This window comes from Ornithorhynchus anatinus, chromosome 1, assembly GCF_004115215.2.
Source record: "Ornithorhynchus anatinus isolate Pmale09 chromosome 1, mOrnAna1.pri.v4, whole genome shotgun sequence".
Taxonomy (NCBI): domain Eukaryota; kingdom Metazoa; phylum Chordata; class Mammalia; order Monotremata; family Ornithorhynchidae; genus Ornithorhynchus; species Ornithorhynchus anatinus.
In genome coordinates this window covers 22,348,400-22,370,015 of record NC_041728.1, presented here as the reverse complement: position 1 = coordinate 22,370,015, position 21,616 = coordinate 22,348,400, and the positions used below count along the sequence as shown (strand labels likewise).

General features: G+C 46.1%; 1 non-coding gene across 1 annotated transcript; it reads right to left on the bottom strand.

Moving 5' to 3' along the window:
- On the bottom strand, window positions 1-134 carry LOC114816089. Its single transcript, XR_003763868.1, has one exon. It is a non-coding gene; the product is annotated as a small nucleolar RNA SNORA7 (small nucleolar RNA).
- Window positions 135-21,616: the final 21,482 nt, after the last annotated feature.

The window sequence follows — 21,616 nt, the reverse complement described above, 5'->3', positions numbered from 1 at the left end:
ACTTGTAGCAGATTGTCTTCCACTCACTAGCCACTGCCCAATTTAGGAATGGAATGGGTATGCCTCTGCTTGTCCCTCCCGTAGCTAAGACTGGTAAAGTACTGGAAACTCTCCAGGTGTGACCCTAAGAGGGGCCTCACTCACTACCAAGTGCTCAGTACAGAGCCTGCCCACAGTAAGTGCTCAATAAATGCAACTCGGTGAATGAATGAATGAATGGCTTTGGCAAAAAGAAGTAGTCCCAGGTGGACATTCTTGATTGGTCAGTACTTTGTCCACCTTCTCCTTCTCCCACTTCCCTTCTAAACTCTGCCCACAGCACAGCTTTTAAAATGGCTTCCCCATTTTCCCTCAGCATTTGGTGCATCCCACCACTGCCTGTGTTCCCTTAGTTATTATCATAAAGGAAGCTAGGTTTGTAAAGCTGAAACAGACAGAAAGCTGAAATGGGATGTAAATTCAGGAATTCTGTAACCGCTCAAAACTCGGTAAATCCAGGGCCATCCATACAGGCACTCATCGTGTACAGGATTTACATTCTAGGCTCATCCCCAGATTGTGGGGTTTTTTTATGTTATTTGTTAAGGATTTACTATGTGCCAGGCTCTGTACTGAATGTTGGGGTAGATACGAGCTTGTCAAGTTGGACCCAATCTCCGTCCCACATAAGGCTTTCAGTTTTAATCCCCATTTTACAGATGAGGGAATGGAAGCACAGAAAAGGTCGCACAGCAGACAATTGACAGAGCCGGGATTAGAACAGAGGCACAGAGAAGGTCACACAGCAGACAAATGGCAGAGCCGCGATTAGAACCCAGGTCCTTCTGACTCCCAGGCCTGTGCTCTGCCCACTAGGCCATGGTGCTTCTCCAACTGTGTCAGCAATTGTTTCCCTGGGAAATAAAGGTCTGGGTAAAGATGGTTCAAAAAACATTTGAAACAGCTCATGACAAACCAGATGAAATGTGATGAGGTGGTAGGAGATGAAAAAGCCTCAAAAGCTTCTTTTTTTCAAGGTTTATAAGCTTATTCCTGATGTGAAATAGAACTTTGCTTTTTTCTTTGACACCTATCAGTGGTTATTAACACCCAGGAGAACCAATTTGCATTCCTACAGTCAGTTTCTAATAAACACTGATTTTTAAATAGTTGCTATTGGTTCCCCCTGCAATGCTGATGAATCAGATAGCAGGATCTCCACAGGTTCCTATCATCTGGTTGAAACAGCATTCCTGGCAGAGCTGCCTCCTATTTATAACCAATTGACAATTGCTGGGTAACTATGTTCCTGTAGGTTTCCATTATGTCTTTTACAAATTGCGCTCCTAAAGAGGTGTGTTCCTGCAGGAGAGCTTTTATGTTGTCGGAGTACAGTGTTAATTATTTGGGAGCCAGAAGACCTGGGTTCTAATCTGACTCTGCCACTTGCCTGCTGGGTGACATCGAGGAAGTCACTTTACTTCTCTGTGCCTCAGTTTCCTCAACAGCAAAATGGGGATTCAGTACCTGTTCTCCCCTTACTTAGACTGTGACCCCCATGTATTCGACCTGTTTAACCTCTATCTACTCCAGGGCTTAGAACAGTGCTTGATAACACTGCTCACAAATACTATAAAATAATTATTTTGACCAAATGCTCTTTAACATCATTCAGTCAACAAACACTCAAACCTGACTGCACATGCCCCGCAGTAGAGGAGATCATACAGTGTCTTTGGGTTCAGCTCTATAAGGAAATGCTTCCATTTGGCAGCTGAAACCCTGGAGATTCTTCCCTTTGAAATTGCCGGGCAGGAGCATTTGTCTACACCCAACAGGTTTCCCATACGAGAATACACTGGGCTTGCCTTTTGACTATTTCTATTCCTTTTCTTTCATGACTAAGCATTTTGGCATGAAACACGGACTATGATGAGAACAGACAGTACGAAGCACTGCCTGCAAACTCTTCTGGGCGACAACAGCAGCTTTGGAAACTTTGGAAACTGCTGGGTTGTCACTGAAGATACCCAGATCACCTGAATGGGGAAAGTCAAGAGTCTCTTCCTCTATAAGTTAATTATCTGACAGAAAATTATTCTCCCCCACTTCAAAGCATTATTGAAGGCACATCTCCAAAAGGCCTTCCTTGACTAAGCCCTCATTTCCTCTTTTCCCACTCCCTTCTGCATCGCCCTGACTTGCTCCCTTTATTTGCCCTCCCTCCCAGCCCCAAGGCACTTATGTACGTATCTGTACTTTATATTATGGTCTGCCTCCCTCTCTAGACTGTGAGCCTGTTGTGAGCAGGGAATGCATCTGTTGATTGTTGCACTCTCCCAAGCTCTTAGTATAGTGCTTTGAACTTAATAAGCACTCAATAAATACAATCGAACGAATGAAAGAATGTATAATCTAGGTGTCTTCATTAAGAGTGAAATAAACGTAGATTCATTCTTCAAAGATTTTGATTGAAATAGAATTTCCTGGCCACAACAGAGAGTTGATCATTATTATCATTATTATTTGTTACTACGTGCCAAGCATTATACCAAGCGCTGAAGTAAATACAAGTTAATCAGGTTGGACACGATCCCTGTCCCACATGGGGAACACAGTCTAAACAGAAGTGAGAACAGGTATTGGATTCCCATTTTACTGAAATTGAGGCCCAGAGAAGTTAAGTGATTTGCCTAAGGTCACACGGCAGGCAAGTGGCAGAGCTGAGATTAGCACCCAGGTCTTCTGACTCCCAGACCTGGGCTCTTTCCATTAAGCCACGCCACTTCTCGCTGAAGCGATAGGCCTTCCAGTTTTGGGAGAGCCTTTCTGGCTGCCCCAAGTCTCCTGGCAAGCAGCTCTCTTGAGTAGCTGTCAGCCTCTTAAGGACTATTCCGGGCAGCTGCGTTAGGCACGGTGGCATATCCGCAGGTTGGGCCCGTCACGTCTCCAGCAGTCATCTGGGGAATGAGCTAGAAAGGGAACTACAGAAGCAGTGTGGCCCAGTGGATAGAACACGGGGCTGGGGGTCAGAGGACCTGGGTGCTAATTCCGGATCTGCCACTCTCTGTTGTGCGACCTTGGGCAAGTTACTTCACTTTCCTGGGCCTCAGTTACCTCATCTGTAAAATTCATTCATTAATTCATTCATTCAATTGGATTTATTGAGAGCTTACCGTGTGCAAAGCACTGTACTAGGCGCTCGGGAGAATAGAGTGTAACAACAAACAGACTCATTCTTGCCCACAACGAACTTACAGGCTAGAGGGACCCCACTGTCCCAGAAACCTGCAGGACCGGACCCCTCACTCCTCACCGCTCAGTCACCTTGTCCCCAGAGCCTCTCTCCTGCTCCGGCCCGTGTGTGCTTGGATCGAGTATTTGGATTTGTTCATTGGCAGCTGTGAGCATCTGGGTCCCACGGTACTGCTGTTGGGAGATTTCACGTCTCCTAACTCCCTTTACGTTCCCTTCATTTCCCCCATCAGACTTCAGCCTGGAGAAACTGTAGCCTCATCCCACACTGTCAAATGCCGTGAGGAGCCTAGCGCCGAGGGAGGGTCGAATCGAGCAGACACCGGGTTTCGGTGGAATTCTGCCCGCTCTGCCCACGAACATGTGCTCATTTGTTCAGACGAAAAAGTCCCTCCAGCGCCGACTGGTCTGCCCTCTTGTACCCACCCCACCTCGGTGAAAAGCCTCTGTTGGACATGGTCCCGGCGCGGGGGCGGAAAGGGTTTCACGCGTATGGGGTGAAGCCAAAGGCCATGCTTGACCCGAGGGACTGGGCTCCCAGCTTCCCACTGCTTTTTTCAAATGAGTCAATGCCCGGCGCCTGGCACCTGATGCCCAGTGCCTGCCAAGCAGCAACCGTGAGCCCCCACAGGGCGCAGGGACAGGAGGGCACCCCGCGAAGGAAGAGTAGCTGAGGAACCTGCTCGCAGTCAGTGCGGCAGCCAAAACCTCTCTCTTCACCCTCACGAATCTCTCTAATGGAGGTTGGCTCCCTCTCTCTGTAGTGCTGCCCTTTCAGTTTCCATGGCAACCAGCAGCCCTGGTGGGCTCCAGGGTGGGAGGGAGGGAGAGTGCTGCTTAACAGGGCTGATGAGATGGGCTGGGGAGGAGGAGATCAAAACGCAGTGGACCATCGGAGGAGAGGTTTGAACCCTGCAGGGCGGATCTCCATCCACATAAACAAATATTTATTGAGCTCCCACTCTGGGCGTAAAGAAATTTTCTTCTTACTCCCATCTCCCCTCTTCCCCCCCGTTTCCTCTTTCTCCTTTTGTATCACTCTTTCTCCTCTCCCCGGAGCCGTTCCTAGGCTGGGTAGACAGGGACGTACCCGCTGTTACCCCTGCCACGGGGGGTCCTGCCTTTACTGGTCACAACACCGAATTGAACCCAGAACCGAATGGCTCCACAGGTTTGTTCCCAAGTGCAGGGAGGAGAAACATGGCATAGTGGAAAAAACACAGACCTGGGAGTGAGAGGACCTGGAATCTAATCCCAGCTCTGCCAATTCCTTGCTGTGTGACCTCGGGCAATTTGCTTTAAGTTCTCTGTGCCTCAGTTTTCTCAACTGTAAAATGGAGCTTAAATACCGGTTCTCCCTCCTATTTAAACCATGAGGCTCGTGTGGGACAGGGATTGTGTCCAGCCTGATTAACTTGTATCTATTCCAGCATTTAGAACGGTGCTTGACACAAAATAAGTGCTTAACAAATCCATAATAATAATATTAAGTGTGCCAAGTGGATAGAACACGGACCTAGGAGTCAGAAGGTCCTGGGTTCTAATCTCAGCATTCATTCATTCATTCAATCATATTTATTGAGTGTTTACTGTGTGCAAAGCACTATATTAAGCGCTCCACCACTTGTCTGCTGCGTGACCTTAGGGCAAGTCACTTAAGCTTCTCTGTGCCCTGGTTACCTCATCTGTAAAATGGGAATTAAGACCGGAAGCCCCATATTATTATTATTATGTATTTTTTATAATACACGTATCTACCCCAGTGCTGAGTACACAGGCTTTTCACCTGGGAAGCAGCATGGCTCAGTGGAAAGAGCCTGGGCTTCGGAGTCAGGGGTCATGGGTTCGACTCCTGGCTCTGCCACTTGTCAGCTGTGTGACTGTGGGCAAGTCACTTAACTTCTCAGTTACCTCATCTGTAAAATGGGGATTAACTGTGAGCTTCACGAGGGACAATCTGATTACCCTGTATCTACCCCAGCGCATAGAACAGTGCTCTGCACATAGTAAGCGCTTAACAAATACCAACGTTATTATTAGTAGTAGTAGTAGTAAGCACTTAACCAATATCATAAAAAAGGGCAAAATGCTGCATCTCCTCTCTAAGAACCCACTCCTTCCTCCTCCCTGACCCCTCTGATGGCCCCCACTCTCCAGTTTGCTTATCATCCTATCTACACTGGCCCAGCTCTCACTCTTTCCCTCTCCCCCTCATTCACCCAGGCTTGGTGAGAAACATGGGTTGGGGCATCGCTTCCAGGAAGGAGCTATTAACTCTTGGGCACTGTCATCTGGGCACCTAGTCATAGTCATGGTAAAAAAACCCCACTGGGCTAAGATTGGGCTCTAGAAGCCCTGTGCCGCTGGAACCCTATTAGTTCTGTGCGACTCAGAAAGAGAAAATTGCACCTCACAGGCTTTGAGTGCTTCTTATGCTGCAATTTTCAGGAGCCAAGTCTTTGGGGGCACATTAGTGCTAGGGCTGGAAGGCAGACAACAGATGGAAAATAGATGAGTTCAAGAGCTCTGAGGCCATTACTGATGCTGGGCGTGGATCGTCAGGCAACAGGCAGTAAATAGACCTAAGCAGTAGGAAAAAGATATTTACCTTTGCTGCGCTAAGCAAAGCCCAAATGGCAAACCTAAGCCAGGAGATCCATTGTTTCCCAGCTTCTACCTTTTCCAGGAGCGGGCCTGGCAGGACCACCACAGCACCACAGATGGCTAAGAAGGGTCGCGAAGACGACAGTGGCTACCTGGGCGGCCAACCAGGAAACTTCCTGCTGGTCTTTGTGTCTCAACTCAGCTCTGGCACTACGTCATGGTGGTCGCTGGCTGAAGGTGAGATTTTTAGGTGAAATTATCACGTGCTTGGTGATGTGCTGCACCGCTGCCCGCCTACTCTCCCGTTGCACCCACTACCATTTCATCGATGCCGGGAAAAGCATCTGTGGCTACAGCCGCCTTCCTTCTTCCACGAGGGTCCCTGCTCCCGGCAGGCTCTGTGCCCATCCAGCTGTATCGTCTAGACTCTGAGCTCGTTGTGGGCAGGGAATGTGTCTGTTTATTGCTATATCGTCCTCTCCCAAGCACTTAGTACAGTGCTCTGCACATAGTAAGCGCTCAATAAATATGATTGACTGACTGACTGAGGATAAAAGCCTCTCCCACGCACACCCATAGCATGAGGCCTTCAAAAAACCCTGGGGAGACTGGTGGTTCCGGGTGATGATGATGGTATTTGTTAAGCGCTTATGTGCCAAGCACTGTTCTAAGCACTGGGGTAGATACAAGGTCATCAGGTTATTCCACGTGGGGCTCACAGTCTTAATCCCTGTTTCACAGATGAGGTAACTGAGGCACAGAGAAGTTAAATGACTTGCCCAAAGTCACACAGCTGACAAGTGGCGGAGCTGGGATTAGAACCCACGACCTCTGACTCCCAAGCCCGTGCTCTTTCCACTGAGCTCTGAGGAGCCTGATATTCTGCTGCTCTAGCCACAGCATCCTATTGATTCTATTTTTATTTCATGTATTTGTCCATGAAATGTTCTAATGTTTCACCATTCCTGATGGGTCTGTCTCAACATCCTTCTCCCCGCTTATATTCTAAGATGGTGAGCACCCTGAGGGACAGGGACCATGTCTAAATTCCTCCTGTATATTCTCTCCTAGCGCTTAGTACAGTACTCTGCAGACCGTCAACACTTCCTTCTGTAGTCTGTAATCCCCTTGTAGACGGTAAACTACTTTTGGGCAGGGATCACGTCTACTTACTCTCTTATATTGTATTTTGCCAAGCAAATTAATCGTGAAAAACCACTGAGGAATTAATTGGTTTACTGGTTAACAAATACTATTACTACGATGCCAGAAGGGAACATGTATGACAGTGACCGGAGAGTGTGGGTAGCCACGCATAAGCCGCTAGCAATATATTCAACTCCTATCTGGTTTTTTGGTCACACAGTCTGTGTGACTAGACTGAGACTCATCCACTGTTGATGATTGGAGACTTATGCTTGCATACAATTAATACTGGGTGACGAAACATCATAAGCCCGAGAGCGAATGAGCCTGGAGCCAAGAGCTGAAGAGGACTGTGATAGGATTTTGTTATTTTTTTTATAAGCATTTACAATCTGCCTGACACTGTACTAAATGCTGGGAGTAGCAGGTTGGACACAGTGGATAGGGATGTGTCTACCAACTCTGTTATATTTTATGCTCCCAAGCACTTAGTAGAGTGCTCAATAAATACCATTGATTGATTGATGGACTGAGCCCGTTGAAGAATGGCCATTCCTTTAGGGTGAAGCCAACCGCTAAGATATTACTCGTGAGGAGTTTCCCCTGTTCCCCTCTTGGACCCGAGACTTTGCTTGAAGGATTGAGATTTTATATCGAGGGCTGCCCAGTGGGAGGCAGCAACATTTTTCACTTTCACGATTTGGCAGGTGAATCCTCTTTGGAAATTTCCTCCCTTCAGGTGATTTACTGGACACAGTAAGGACTCAATAAATACCACTGACTGATTGATTTAAGAACCTGAAATTTCCCGCATTTGTCAGTTTTCCATCTGCAGAGTAGGAGCTCATGTTGGGACTGACTATGTTCTTCCCGAGGATGTTTCGGGCACTGCTTCTCCTCAGAGGAGTGTCCATATTTTTAGGGCTCTATTTGTGACGGGTAAGAGAACCTGAAAGATGGAAACTTCCAGAAGGTGACAGGAAATTCTCTGAAACCCTATCCCCTCCAAGAGATCTTTCCTGATGAATTTCTCAGCTTCCCAGTTTATGTAAGCTCGTGCTGTAGAGTGCAAGCTCATTATAGGCAGGGAATGGGTGGTCCAGCAAGTCTGTTGTATTATACTCTGCCAAGCACTTAGTACAGTGCTCTGCACATAGTAAGCACTCAACAAATACCACTGAATGATTGATTGTTATTGGCCCAGCTGCCCATTTAGCACTTGTGCACTACCTATTACTAATAGTCATAATATTTATTAAGTACTTACTGTGTGCAGAGCACTGTACTGAGCACTGGAATAGACAACGCAGGTGGAAATTAGACACAGACCCTGATCCTCAAGGAGCTCAGAGTTGTGTACTCATAAATGCGTAGCATTTATGTATATAATCTTACATATTATATTCTTTCATCTAAGTATTAACTCTTACACGTAATCCTTTGTCTTCCTCCTCATCTCTAATTTATGTTTGTGTCTGTCTCCCTTACAGATTATAGTAATAATAATAATAATGATGGTATTTGTTAAGCGTTTACTACGTGCCAAGCACTGTTTTAAGCACTGGAGTAGTAATAATAATAATAATAATAATGTTAGCTTTTGTTAAGCGCTTACTATGTGCTGAGCACTGTTCTAAGGACTGGGGTAGAAACAGGGTAATCAGGTTGTCCCACTTGAGGCTCACAGTCTTAATCACCATTTTACAGATGAGGTAACTGAGGCACAGAGAAGTGAAGTGATTTGTCCAAAGTCACAAACTGATAAGTAGCGGAGCCAGGATTAGAACCTACGACCTCTAACTCCCAAGCCCATGCTCTTTCCACTAAACCATGCTGCTAGACTCCTTGATGGGAGGGATAACGCTTACAAATTAATGATATTTATTAATGATAATAATAATAATAATGTTGGTATTTGTTAAGCGCTTACTATATGCCAAGCACTTGTCTAAGCGCTGGGGTAGATACAGGGTAATCAGATTGTCCCACGCGAGGCTCACAGTCTTCATCCCCATTGTACAGATGAGGGAACTAAGGCACAGAGAAGTGAAGTGACTTGCCCACAGACACACAGCTGACAAGTGGCAGAGCCGGGGTTCGAACTCATGACTTCTGACTCCCAAGCCCGTGAGCGTTCCACTGAGCCACGTTGCTTCCCAATTGAGTGCTTACTCTGTGCAGAGCCTTGTACTAAGTACTTGGGAGAGTGCAATAGAGCTGGTAAGTACTCTATTGTACTACTTCTTGCACCCTTTCAAGCTGTAAGTAGAGTGCTCTGCACACGGTAGGAACTCAAATACTATTGATTCATTACTAGGGGAGCCAGCAGGAAAGCAGAGGAACTGAGAGGAAAGAGCTGAACCTGTATATAGTTGAATGAAAACACAATTCATGGTCTGTAGTGGCGGATCAATTATAAGGGAAGAGATCCAACAGTGGGCAGGGAATATCACTGTTTATTGTTTTACTGTTATATTATACTTTCCCAAGTGCTTAGTACAGTGCTCTGCACACAATAAGTGGTCAATAAATATGACTGAATGAACGAAAGAATGGATTCACCCTTATTTGCAGTTCTGTCCACTGATGGATGTGTTTTTTCAGTTTACCGACTGATTGCTGAACCAAGGAGGCCATTTGTCTGGACGGCGTGACTATCAGCTGGTCTGTCCAGTAGGGATGGGACATTTTAATTTAAACCCCAGGCCTTCTCCATCTGCCTCAATTCCCCTGGCCGAATCCCACAGGTTAGAAGAGGGGTCTGTGCCGGTGTTCCCAGGACCCGGGGAAGAAACTCCTGAGGCTCTGGAGCCGGCGGTCAGGGGACTGTCCCCAGGCAATATACTCTCAGACCTGCACATATTCAGGCCTTTTCATATTTCCTTATGATTCTGTAATGTTACACAACCTATGAAAAAGTACCTAACATAGTCTATGTCTGTGGTTTTCAGTTAGCTAAGTGGTGTCTGGGATTTTTGAGCACTGTCATTGGCCCCCCTACTCTCTCCATGCAAGCGCTTAGAACAGTGCTCTGCACACAGTAAATGCTCAATAAATACAATTGAATGAATAATAATGATGATGGTGGCATTAATTAAGCACTTGCATTGTGCCATTTACTTGGGGGAGATGCAATACAATCAGGTCAGTTACCTGTGCCCCTGTGCCATCTGCGGCTCCCAGTCTAAGAGGGAGGGAGAACAGGTATTTTATCCCCCTTTTACAGATGAGGACACTGAGGCCCAAAGAGGTTGTGTGACCAACCTATGGTCACACAGCAGGAAAGTAGCAGAAACTGGGACGAGGACTCAGAACCCGTGACCCTTAGTCCCTTTGGCTTTTGACTAGGCTTTTTTTAAATGGTATTTGTTAAGCACTTACTATGTGCCAGGCACTGTACTACGTACCGGGTAGACATAGTCCCTGTGCCACATGAGGCTCATAGTCTTAGTCCCCATTTTAAAGATGGGGTAACTGAGGCATAGAGAAGTGATGTGACTTGCCCAAGGTCACACAGCAGAGCCGGGATTAGAACCCATCCTTCTGACTCCCTGGCCTATGCTCTATCCACTAGGCCATACTGCTTCTCGAGAGGGTTCGTTCATTCATTCATTCATTTATTCAAAAGTATTTATTGAGCGCTTACTATGTGCAGAGCACTGTACTAAGTGCTTGGAATGTACAATTCAGCAACATATAGAGACAATCCCTGCCTAAGGACGGGCTCACAGTCTAATCGGGGGAGACAATAATAATGTTGGTATTTTTTAAGCACTTACTATGTGCCGAGCACCGTTCTAAGCGCTGGGGTAGATACAGGGTCATCAGGTTGCCCCACGTGAGGCTCCCAGCCTTAATCTCCGTTTTACAGATGAGATGATAATAATAATAATAATAATAATAATTATGGTATTTGTTAAACGCTTCCTACGGGCAAAGCACTGTTCTAAGGTAACTGAGGCACCGAGAAGTTAAATGACTTGCCCAAAGTCACACAGCTGACAGGCGGCGGAGCCAGGATTAGAATTCATGACCTCTGATTCCTAAGGCTGTGCCCTTTCCACTGAGCCACGCTGCTTATCCCACTTGACACTTGAATTTACTTGACAAAGTATCCAGTGACAGGCATCCTGGGTGGCCACTTGTGTTACTCTTACGCTTCCTAATGGGCAGAAAGGAAGCGAGAGTGATATGGATTTTAGGGATAATCCTTGGAAGTTTACTGTGTCCTAATCCTGCATCTCACGGACACCAGAAAACTTAGTGCTGCTGAGTGACCACACAACAAACCTCAGACCCACCCTCCCCATTGACCACTGCCTCCAAAATTGCCATCTTGAATTCGATAGACTGCAAACTCCTTGAGGGCAGGAACAGGGTCTGCCGACTCTATTGTATTCTCCCAAGTGTTTAGTGCAGTGCTCTGCGCCCACTAAATAATAAATACTATTGATTAATTGACTGATCCACACAGGCTTTCTCGGTACTCTTGGAAGGCTTGACATTGTCTCTTGTGGACAAATGTCATCTTGGATGCTTGCATAACATTTTCTAGATGTTTGCAAGAACATTATGTTTGGAATGAAACCTAAAATGCAATAAAGTGTAATCACCCCAACTGAACATTTTTACTGTCACGAACTAAGAAAGATAACTGAGCTCCTCGTTGGTTTTTCAAGATACTCAGAACAGTGAAATTTAAATCTTTTTGAAGGATTATCTCCCTGATTTTTGAGTGAGCGGGGTCAGAAAAAATGTATTTGGGAAGAAACTGAGACTCATGTAACAACATTTGAGAAACTGCTCGATGAAAATCTTTTGAATAGGTGAATTTATGGCATGAAGAGCTACTTACTGGTCCTAATGTTCCTGATAATAGAGTTTCAAGAAAGGGAATTGCTATAAAACTAATGAAATTTATATTGCTACTGTTGGATAATAAAAAAGTATGATTTTCCAGTTCACAGTTAAATAGCAATCTCTTCTGAAGTTATCAATGAAGCTATATTCAAGACGGTTTATTGAATTTTGTTGAAGGACCGCTGCTGAAAATCATTTCTGTATTTAATTTTTCACAGCTAAACAGCAGTACTGGAATATGAATCAACATGTTTTTTGCATTTGAATCTGCTCAGGAAAACTAGACATTTTTTAGAACCAAAACCAGGAAAGGCAGACTTGGGCTCCATAGAGCCTAGAAGAAAGTGGCCAGGATTCTAGTCCCAGCTCTGTCAGTGGCCTGCTGGGTGACCTCGGGTTAGTCACTTAACCTCACTGGGCCTCATTTTCCTCATGTGTAAAACAGGGATAAGATACCTGCTCTTCCCACTTCTTAGGTTGGGTCATCTCTTTAGGAAGGACAGAGCCTGCGACCCCAGAGTTTAGCACATAGGAAGGGCCTAATTCAAACCAGGATTTTTTATTAGTAAGTATTCCCCTAAATGGGTATTGAAATGAATCATTTTTTCATCTCAAATCTAAGTTTCACATCTCTCTCCTTTCGCTCCCCCTTATGCTTTTTCCTGCTCTTCCTTCCCCTTTCTTCCCTCCCCACACTGGGTTTGATTTCATCCTCTCTCTACACCGCCCCTGCCTTCCCCCGCGAAGAGATAGGGTGGCTGGTTGCACATTTGATACTGGACAGTCCAAATCACAATTAATGACTGTGGTATTTGTTAAGTGCCTACTCTGTGCCAAACACTGAACTAATCACCGGAGTAGATGCAACATAAGGAGATTAGACATAGTCTCTGTCCCACAAGGGGCTTGCGGTCTAATCAGGAGGGAGAATAGATACTTTATCCCCATTTTACAGATGATGAAACTGAGGCACAGAGAAGTTGAGTGGCTTGGCCAAGGTCACACAGCAGGCAAGTAGAAGAGCTGGGTTTAGAACCCAGGTCCCCTGACTCCCAGGCTCAGGCTCTTTCCAATAGGCCATGCTTTTCCATTTTCAGCGGTTCTGCTCCTGTCTGGTTCTGATTCTGAACCAGATCCTTTCAGAGCTAGTATTTTTAATTTCAGTGATCAGTCTCCCCCAGCTGCAGTTCGTGTGGCTGAGTTCCCTGCCTCAGATGGCTCACTGGACTTCACCTTGATCTGGAAGGGAGGGACGGAAGGAGTGCTCAATAAATGCTCTCATTACTGGTGGCGTCTAGATGTCACCCGGGAGACAGCACTTGCCCACTGCTCCAACCTGCTCTGTGGGACCGGGGTGAGCAACCTTGAGACTGGCTGGCAGGCTCCCTTCCAGAATCCACCAGGGCTCATTTCTGTGGGCCGCTTTAACTGCGGCCTCTGTTTGGGAAAACTGCCCGTCACTTCCTTTGCTGATAAGGAATGGGAGTGGAGACTAAATATCCCCAGAAGCCGACACTTTATCTCTCCGTGCAGCATCAGGATACAGGCTGCTTTTGTTTTTTGTGAATGCTGAGAGAACACGTTGCCCAGTGGCAGGCACTGTCCTAGCCCAGACCTGGTGAATCTTCTCCGGAGGTGGATGGAGGCTAGTCTTGGACCTTCTGCTCTGCTGATGGGCACCCAGAGCTCAGAGACTTTATGCCCTGGCCTATATTTACCTTTCAGAAGCATAACCCAGGGTGTCCTGCAGCAGGAGCAGGGAAGGCCCAAAGGATTCTGGGTCCTTGGCCATCTGCTTGCTGGATTTTGAAAGTGGAAAGCTGTGCAGACATTATTCCAATTACTAGAGGAAGAAGCCCTGGGCAGGAAGTCTGGGTTTAGTTCCTGTGGAACTTTGGGGGCCCAGCCTCTTCAAACCTCACTTTACCCCCCTGTAAAATCAATCGATCAATCGAGCGCTTGACGTGTGCAGAACTCTGTACTAAGTGTTTGGGAGAGTACAATATAACAGAGTTGACAGACACATACCCTGCCCATAAAGAGTTTACAGTCTAGAAGGGGAGACATTCATTAATATAAATAAATAAATTACGGATATGTCCGCCAGTGCTGTCGGGCTGTACGTATTTTTATACTCTCCTATTTCCCCTCTCTGCAATTCGTTTTAAAGTCTATCTCCCCCTCTGGCCTGTAAGCTGCTTGTGGACAAGGATTGGGTCTATCAGCTCTCTTATTCTGTACTTTCCCAAGTGCTCTGCACACAGTAGGCACTCCATAATTACTGTTGATTGAGTAATGGATCGACTACAATCATCAACTCAATAACCCTTCATCAAAGGATGCTTTCATATGTTTTCTCCATTTATAGAACTTATTTCTAGGAAATCACTTAATTGGCTTCTAAATAGTAACAACTTCTCCAATACATAAAATGTGGCAAATATACTGCAACATTACAGCTGTTCCTAGCTTGAGCAGACATTAAAATATACCGTTTTATTTCTTCAAGGGGTCATTCAGATCATGAAACATTATGTATGTACATAAAGAGTATGCTACAAACTGAGATTTCATATCCCTAACCTTGCAAATGCTCTGCTGCCGCTATTAAAAACCGAACGTGGTAGGCATGATAGGGAATATAGTTTGGTCTCCTCCAAGATCCGGACCCTTCAGCAGCCATGAAGGGTCCCTCCTGCAGCCGTCCGGACCACCAACTCCACTGGCGAGGCAGGAGAAATGTCACCCTGTAAGCTCGTCCTCTAGGTTGTAAGATCGTTGTGGGCAGGGAATGTGTCTGTTACATTGTACTCTCCCAAGTGCTTAGTACAGTGCTCTCAATAAATACCACTGATTGATTGTTTGATTCACAAACTCTCTGGGAGCCCTGGGGGCTTCTGTTGGTGGTGGCTTCATTTCCGACTCCCAGAGGAGCCCCCCTAGCCAATGCTACCATTCGACATTTCTCATTCCACTCACCCAATCTGCAGGGCGGGGGACTAAGTTCTCATTTCCCCTCTTTCCTCTCCCTTCTATGTCTCCTATGCAGGTGGATCTGTGCCCTTTAATAACTTGATATTATTCCCACCCTCAGCCCCACAGCACTTATTTACACACTCATCATTTAATATCTCCTCCTCTAGATTGTAAGCTTGTTGCGAGCGGGGAACGTGCCTACGAACAGTATTGTACTCTCCCAAGCACTTAGTACAGTGTCCTGCACACAGTAAGCGCTCAATAAATACCACTTGTATTGACTGACTGAGGGGCAAGATAGATGGATATTAAATGGCCATTTGGATGGGGTACAAGGAATATTGAGCTAAACAAATGTCAAAGAGCAATACGACCTCCTCCCCCAAGGATGGCAGGTTGGGCGTATATTTTGTCTTTTGCCCCACAGCCAGACAGAAGGCAGTGAGAGAGAGCCTGGGGGCTGGGATTCCGGAGACGTGGGTTCTAGTTCCAGCTCTGTCCTCTGGCCAGCTTGGTGACTTTGAATAATAATAATAATAATAATGATTATGGTATTTGTTAAGCGCTTACTATATGCTGAGCCCTGTTCTAAGTGCTGGGATAGATACAGGGTAATCAGGTTGCCCCAAGTGGTGCTCGCAGTCTTAATCCCCATTTTACAGATGAGGTAAGTGAGGCACAGAGAAGTTAAGTGGCTTACCCAAGGTCACACAGGAGCCAAGTGGTGGAGCCGGGATTGGAACCCACATTCTCTGACTCCCAAGCTCGTGTTCTTCCCACTGAGCCACGTTGTCTGAGCCTCAGTTTCCTCATCTGTAAAAAAGAGATAAGATATCTGCCCTCTTCCTACCTCTTAGGTTGTGAATCTGATTATCCGATTACTACGTGAAACTGATGATCTTGTATCTACACTAAAATTTAGACCAGCGCTTGGCCTACTGTGAAGTGCTTAATAAAAAATGTGCTTATTATTTTATTGTCTCCCATTACAAGAATTACTATTATTACTACTACTACGATGACTGTAGTTTTCCCCCTCTTCCTAGTAATAGATTCTGTGACTGGATTTTACTTGGAAAAGTTCTTAATATTTTCCTAAGAAATATAATTCGATTAGTGGCCAAGGCTTTGCTTTTCTTCTAATTAAGATACTACTATTGACCCCGTGTAGAAATTTAGGGTGGGAAGCTTTCGAAAGAAATCAGGTCTAGCCATTCCAGGCAGGCTCTTCCCACGGTTCCAGAAACAGACTCCTGCTCCTCTCGGAGTGTTGATTAAATGGTCCGTCTCCCTCTGCTACTTTGTGTGAACCATTTCCCAGGCAGATGGGCGGTCTCAGGAGGTGAACCTTCCTTTACCAGGGCTGCCTGCACCGGCAGCTCAGGACGGCTTGTACACGTGTTTGTCCTGAATTATGCTATCTGATAGGTGGTTCTGTGGGAAGCAGCAGGGCCTAGAGGAACCAGCACGGGCCTGGGAATCAGAAGATCTGCGTTCTAATTCTGACTCTGCCACTTGCCTGCTCTGTGACCTCAGGCAGGTCACTTCTCTGTGCCCCTGTTCCCTCACCTGCAAAATGGTGATTCAGTGCTTATTCTCCATCCCATTTGGATTGTGAGCCCCATATAGGACCTGATTATCTGGTACCTATTCCAGTGCTTAGAGCAGTGCTTGACATATAGTAAGCAGTTAACAAATACCACAAGTTATTAATGTTATTATTATTATTATTGTTATTACTATTATCACCTCCAAAAAGGGTAATTTCATTAGATTTGACCACTGTGCTGGGCTAAAACTCATTGTGCGCAGGGAATGTGTCTGTTTATTGTTATATCATACTCTCCCAAGCGCTTAGTACAATGCTCTGCTCACCGTAAAGCGCTCAATAAATATGACTGAATGAATGAAGTAAAGCTCAAGGGCTAATAAATGCACCGTCATTTGATCGCCACTGACAATCTTGTTTTATCGACAATCTGTCGACACCCTAAACTCATAGTTGGGGTTCATTTGGATGCAGGTGTCTAAGATATTCTAGACTCCTTCCAGTTGGACTTGTGACGTTTGTCAACTGGAAAACCAAAACGAAACAACAGACTGCGTTTCTGCTAAAGCCGCAGCTGCCTTCCTTCCCTCCAGCAAAATGGGTCTCTACCGAGAGCCGTGGAGAAGTCATCCCCGAAACATTTCAGCGAGGGCCCGGCAGCCTCCCGGTCTACGTATCGACAGACAATCTACGTCCCGCGTTGCTGGACTTCACCCCGGTTGGGAGACGGAAGCAAAAGGGTTACCCTGGCTCACCGCTATAAACGCTCCGCACTAAATCACAGTACGCTGGAACGAAGCAGTTGTTGCCTTGGTGAGCGGCGGGGCTATTTGCTGATGCGGCTCACCGCATGTGAGCCACCACGAGGGAGATGTGCTGACAGCTTTGTGTTCGAGCAACCCTTGGATAAAATCCATAGGATAGCAGAGACGGGAACTTAGCAATAAATCCCGAAGACATACGCGCTGGTGTCGTGAAGGGAGGCTCCTTAGGAACACTTTGAAATGGCAGTGGGCTGGGTTTTTAGTTTCGTTAGGCCTGCTTTTCATTAACAATAATTAATAATTATGGTACTGGCTAAGTGCTTACTATTTGCCAAGCACTATTCTAAGCACTGGGGTAGATACAAGTTAATCAGGGTGGACACAGTCCCTGCTCCACATGGGGCTCATACGCGCATCCCCATTTTACAGATGAAGCAGCTGAGGCCCAGAGAAGTGAAGTGACCTGCCCAAGGTCACCTAGCAGACGTGTTGCGGAGCTGGGATTAGAACCCAGGTCCTTCTGACTCCCCGGCCCGGGGTCTATCCGCTGAGCCGCTGAGACTGTGGACTGTCAGCCATTTATCCCCCTGTTGATACTGCACCCATCTGGATGGGAACCTACTGAGAGCTCACCTTCTCCAGGAGGTCTTCCCAGACTGAGCCCTCCCTTTCCCTCTGCCCCTCCTCCCCTCCCTATTTCCCCTACTCCCTCCCTCTGCTCTACCCCTCCCGCTCCCCACATCACTTGTGTATATTTGTATATATTATTTATTACTCTGTTTTTATTAATGATGTGAATATACCTATTATTCTATTTATCTATTTTGATGGTTTTGATGGCTGACCGTTTTGTTCTGCTGTCTGTCTCCCCCTTTTAGACTGTGAGCCCATTATTGGGCAGGGATTGGCTCTTTCTGTTGCCGAACTGTACATTCCTAGCACTTAGTACAGTGCTTGACACAAAGTAAGCTCTCAATAAATACGATGGAATGAATGAATGAACCCTTAAACCTGAGCTTCTATTTCACCGCTGAGCTCCTCCCCATTTAAAACCAATAATAATGATAATATTTATTAGGTGCTTACTTTATGTATAGTCCTGTGCTAAGCACTGGGAGAGAATCGTTATCAGGTCAGACTCAGACTCTCCCACAAGGGGCTTAGACAAATGGGAGAATGAATACTCATTCAATCGTATTTATTGAGAGCTAATTGTGTGCAGACCACTGTATTAAGTAAGCACTTGGAAAGTAGAATTTGGCAGCAAATAGAGACAATCCCTGCCCAACAGGCTCATAGTCTAGAAAGGGGGAGACAGGCAACAAAACAAAACAAAGCAAGTGGACTGGCATCAGTAGCATCAATGTAAATAAATAGAATTATAGATATATACACATCATTTATGGGAAGCAGCGTGGCTCAATGGAAAGAGCCTGGGCTTCGGAGTCAGAGGTCATGAGTTCGACTCCCGGCTCTGCCACTTGTCAGCTGTGTGACTGTGGGCAAGTCACTTCACTTCTCTGGGCCTCAGTTCCCTCATCTGTAAAATGGGGATTAACTGTGAGCCTCACGTGGGACGACCTGATTACCCTGTATCTACCCCAGGGCTTAGAACAGTGCTCTGCACATAGTAAGCGCTTAACAAATACCAACATTATTATTATTATTAATAAAATAAATAGAATAATAAATATGTGCATATATACACAAGTGCTGTGGGATGGGGAGGGGAAGTTGAGCAGAGGGAGGGAGTAGGGGAGTAGAATATGTATTCTATCTCCATTTTACAACTGAGGAAAATGAAGCACAGAGAAGTCCAAGGTCACACAGTGGGTAACAGGCGGAGTCAGGACTGGAACCCAGGTTTCTTAATTCCTAGTTCCAGGAACTTTCCAGAAGGCCACACTACCTCAGAGCCGCCTACAGGCCCTTGAGCCCGTCCCTCACAGTCCGATGATGATGATTTGTTTTTGTTAAGGACTCACTAAGTGCCAAGCACTATAATAAGTGCAGCGGTTTGTACCGTATACATAGATCAAACACAGTCTGTGTGCCATGTGGGGCTCACAGTCTAATAGGGAGGGAGAGCAGGTGTTTAATCTCCATTTTACAGATAAGGAAACTGAATCCTAGAGAAGTTAAATGACTTGCCCAAGATCACATGGCAGGGAAGCAGCAGAGCTGGGTTTGGAATTTTTTCCACTAAGCCTTCCAGTTAACTAAGACCAAGCATTGTTTTCTCTCACATCAATCAATCAGCGAGCGCTTACTGTGTGAAGAGTATATATATCTATGTTTCTATTTATCTATTTTGATGGTATTGATGCCTGTCTACTTGTTTTGTTTTGCAGTCTGTAACCCCCTTCTAGACTGTGAGCCCTTTGTTGGGTAGGGATTGTCTCTATCTGTTGCCGAAATGTACTTTCCAAGTGCTTAGTACAGTGCTCTGCACACAGTAAATGCTCAATAAATACGATTGAATGAATGAATGAATGAATGAATGAATGAATAAAGAGCATTACCCTAAGTGCTTGGGAGACTTCAAAAGAGTTGCTTTCCAGGAGATTACAGCCTAATGGGTGAGAAGCAGAAGGGCCTAATGGATAAAACACGGACCTGGGAGTCAGAAGGACCTGAGTTCTAATCCCATCTTGGCCACATGTCTGCTGTGTGAGCTTGGGCAAGTCACTTCACTTCTGTGGGCCTCATTTATCTCATCTGCAAAATGGGGATTAAGACTGTGAGCCCCATGTGGGATAGGGACTGTGTCCAAACTGATTATCTTGTATCTACCCCAGGGCTTAATATAGTGCATGGCACACAGAAAGTGCTTAACAAATGCCATTTAGGAAAAAAAAGGGCCCAAACTCCACGATTTACCACCTGCTTTCCTACCAAGGCGGAGCCCAATTGGTTAAAGATGTGGGCGGGTGAATACATTTCTTGTATTTATTCCCAAGCCACTCCAGTTCCTTGAGTTTCCCCTCAGAGAGCTAGTGGTGTTCCACCTCGCCTTTAGGGCCTGCTGGACATATTTCAGTCATCGCCCTGCCCAGTCTTAATAAAATAGCCAAGGAGTCACGGAGTGGCGGTGAGGGCTCTCCTGGGACCACTTGGCTAGGTGGCTTCAAAACTTGGGAGGTTGACACCCGACCGGCGCCCCATCTCATCCATCACAAAATCCTCCCAGCGGCCTAGGCGGTACCCCACATGACAACGGGGTAAACATGGCGTAATGGATACAGCACAGGCCTAAGAGTCAGAAGGCCATGGGTTCTATCTGGCTCTGCCAATTGCCTGCTGTGTGATCTTGGGCCTCAGTTACCTCATCTGTAAAATGGGGATTGAAACTGTGAGCCCCATTTGGGATGGGGATTGTGCCCAACCCGATTTGCTCATATCCACCCCACGATTTAGGATAGTGCCGGGCACATAGTTGCTTAACAAATACCACAATTATCATTATTATTATTATTATTATTAAAAAGGGGTTTTAGCCACTGCTAAACAGTGGACAGTCGTCAATGGGTGGAACTGGCACCAGTGACCATAAGCTCACCAAAGAAGAAATCTGCTTAGGGCATATTATATAAACCAAGAAACCAAACCTTCTATTGGAAATCCAATTATATTCCCCAAGTAAAACTAAAGGGGAAATTGAAAACAGCAGAAAAACTGAATTTGTACATTTTTAATAGCAGATAGTCCTGCCATAACTGGTTGCGCAATCCTCACCGTGCTAAACCCATGTACCCGGGAGGAGTAAAACCAATTAAAGAAGGAGGGAGCCAGCAGGAAAAAGCTTGCTGTTCTTGGGTAGAGGAAGAGAGTTTCACAAATGGAAAGGCTGCACTTTTGGAAGCACACCGGGGCTGGTGGTTTGGTGCTTATCCCCTGGGAGAAAGCTCTGCCGTTACTGGGTGACTTTAATACACACCAGAGAACTGCCACTCCTCTCTGATGACCAAAAAACAGCACTGCCCCAAGCACCTCTCCTAAAGGGAGAAGAGAAGGGAAGATTTGGCCCTGATAACCTGCCAGGAGAAGTAGTCATAATCACTGAGACTGAGTCACATTCCTCCAGGGCCAGAGCTAAGTTGTTCTACGGTCTGTGGATGAGGCTGCTGACTGTGAGGGTGGAGCCGTGAATCGTGAGTCTTTGAGAGAGACTCTCTTGCACGCTGGGCCCCGTGAAAATGCAGTCGGGCACATTGTCTAGCCATCTGGGGAGCACAGACACGTCTCTGAGAAAAGGATGGAAGCCATAACCAGAAGGAAAAGGGCGGAACCTCTTGAGGGAGCCGGCTGGGGAACTAGTGCTGGGCCGGGCAGGGTGGGGTGGAGGAGACGGCCGTGGGATTTACCGAGTCCAGGGAATTTCAGAGCCTCAGTGTCGGAGCCCAAGAACTCCAGTGAAGGAAACACGATTAAACTCGATTCTCAAATTTCGACCTCAAGCCACTTAATAATATTTATTGAGCGC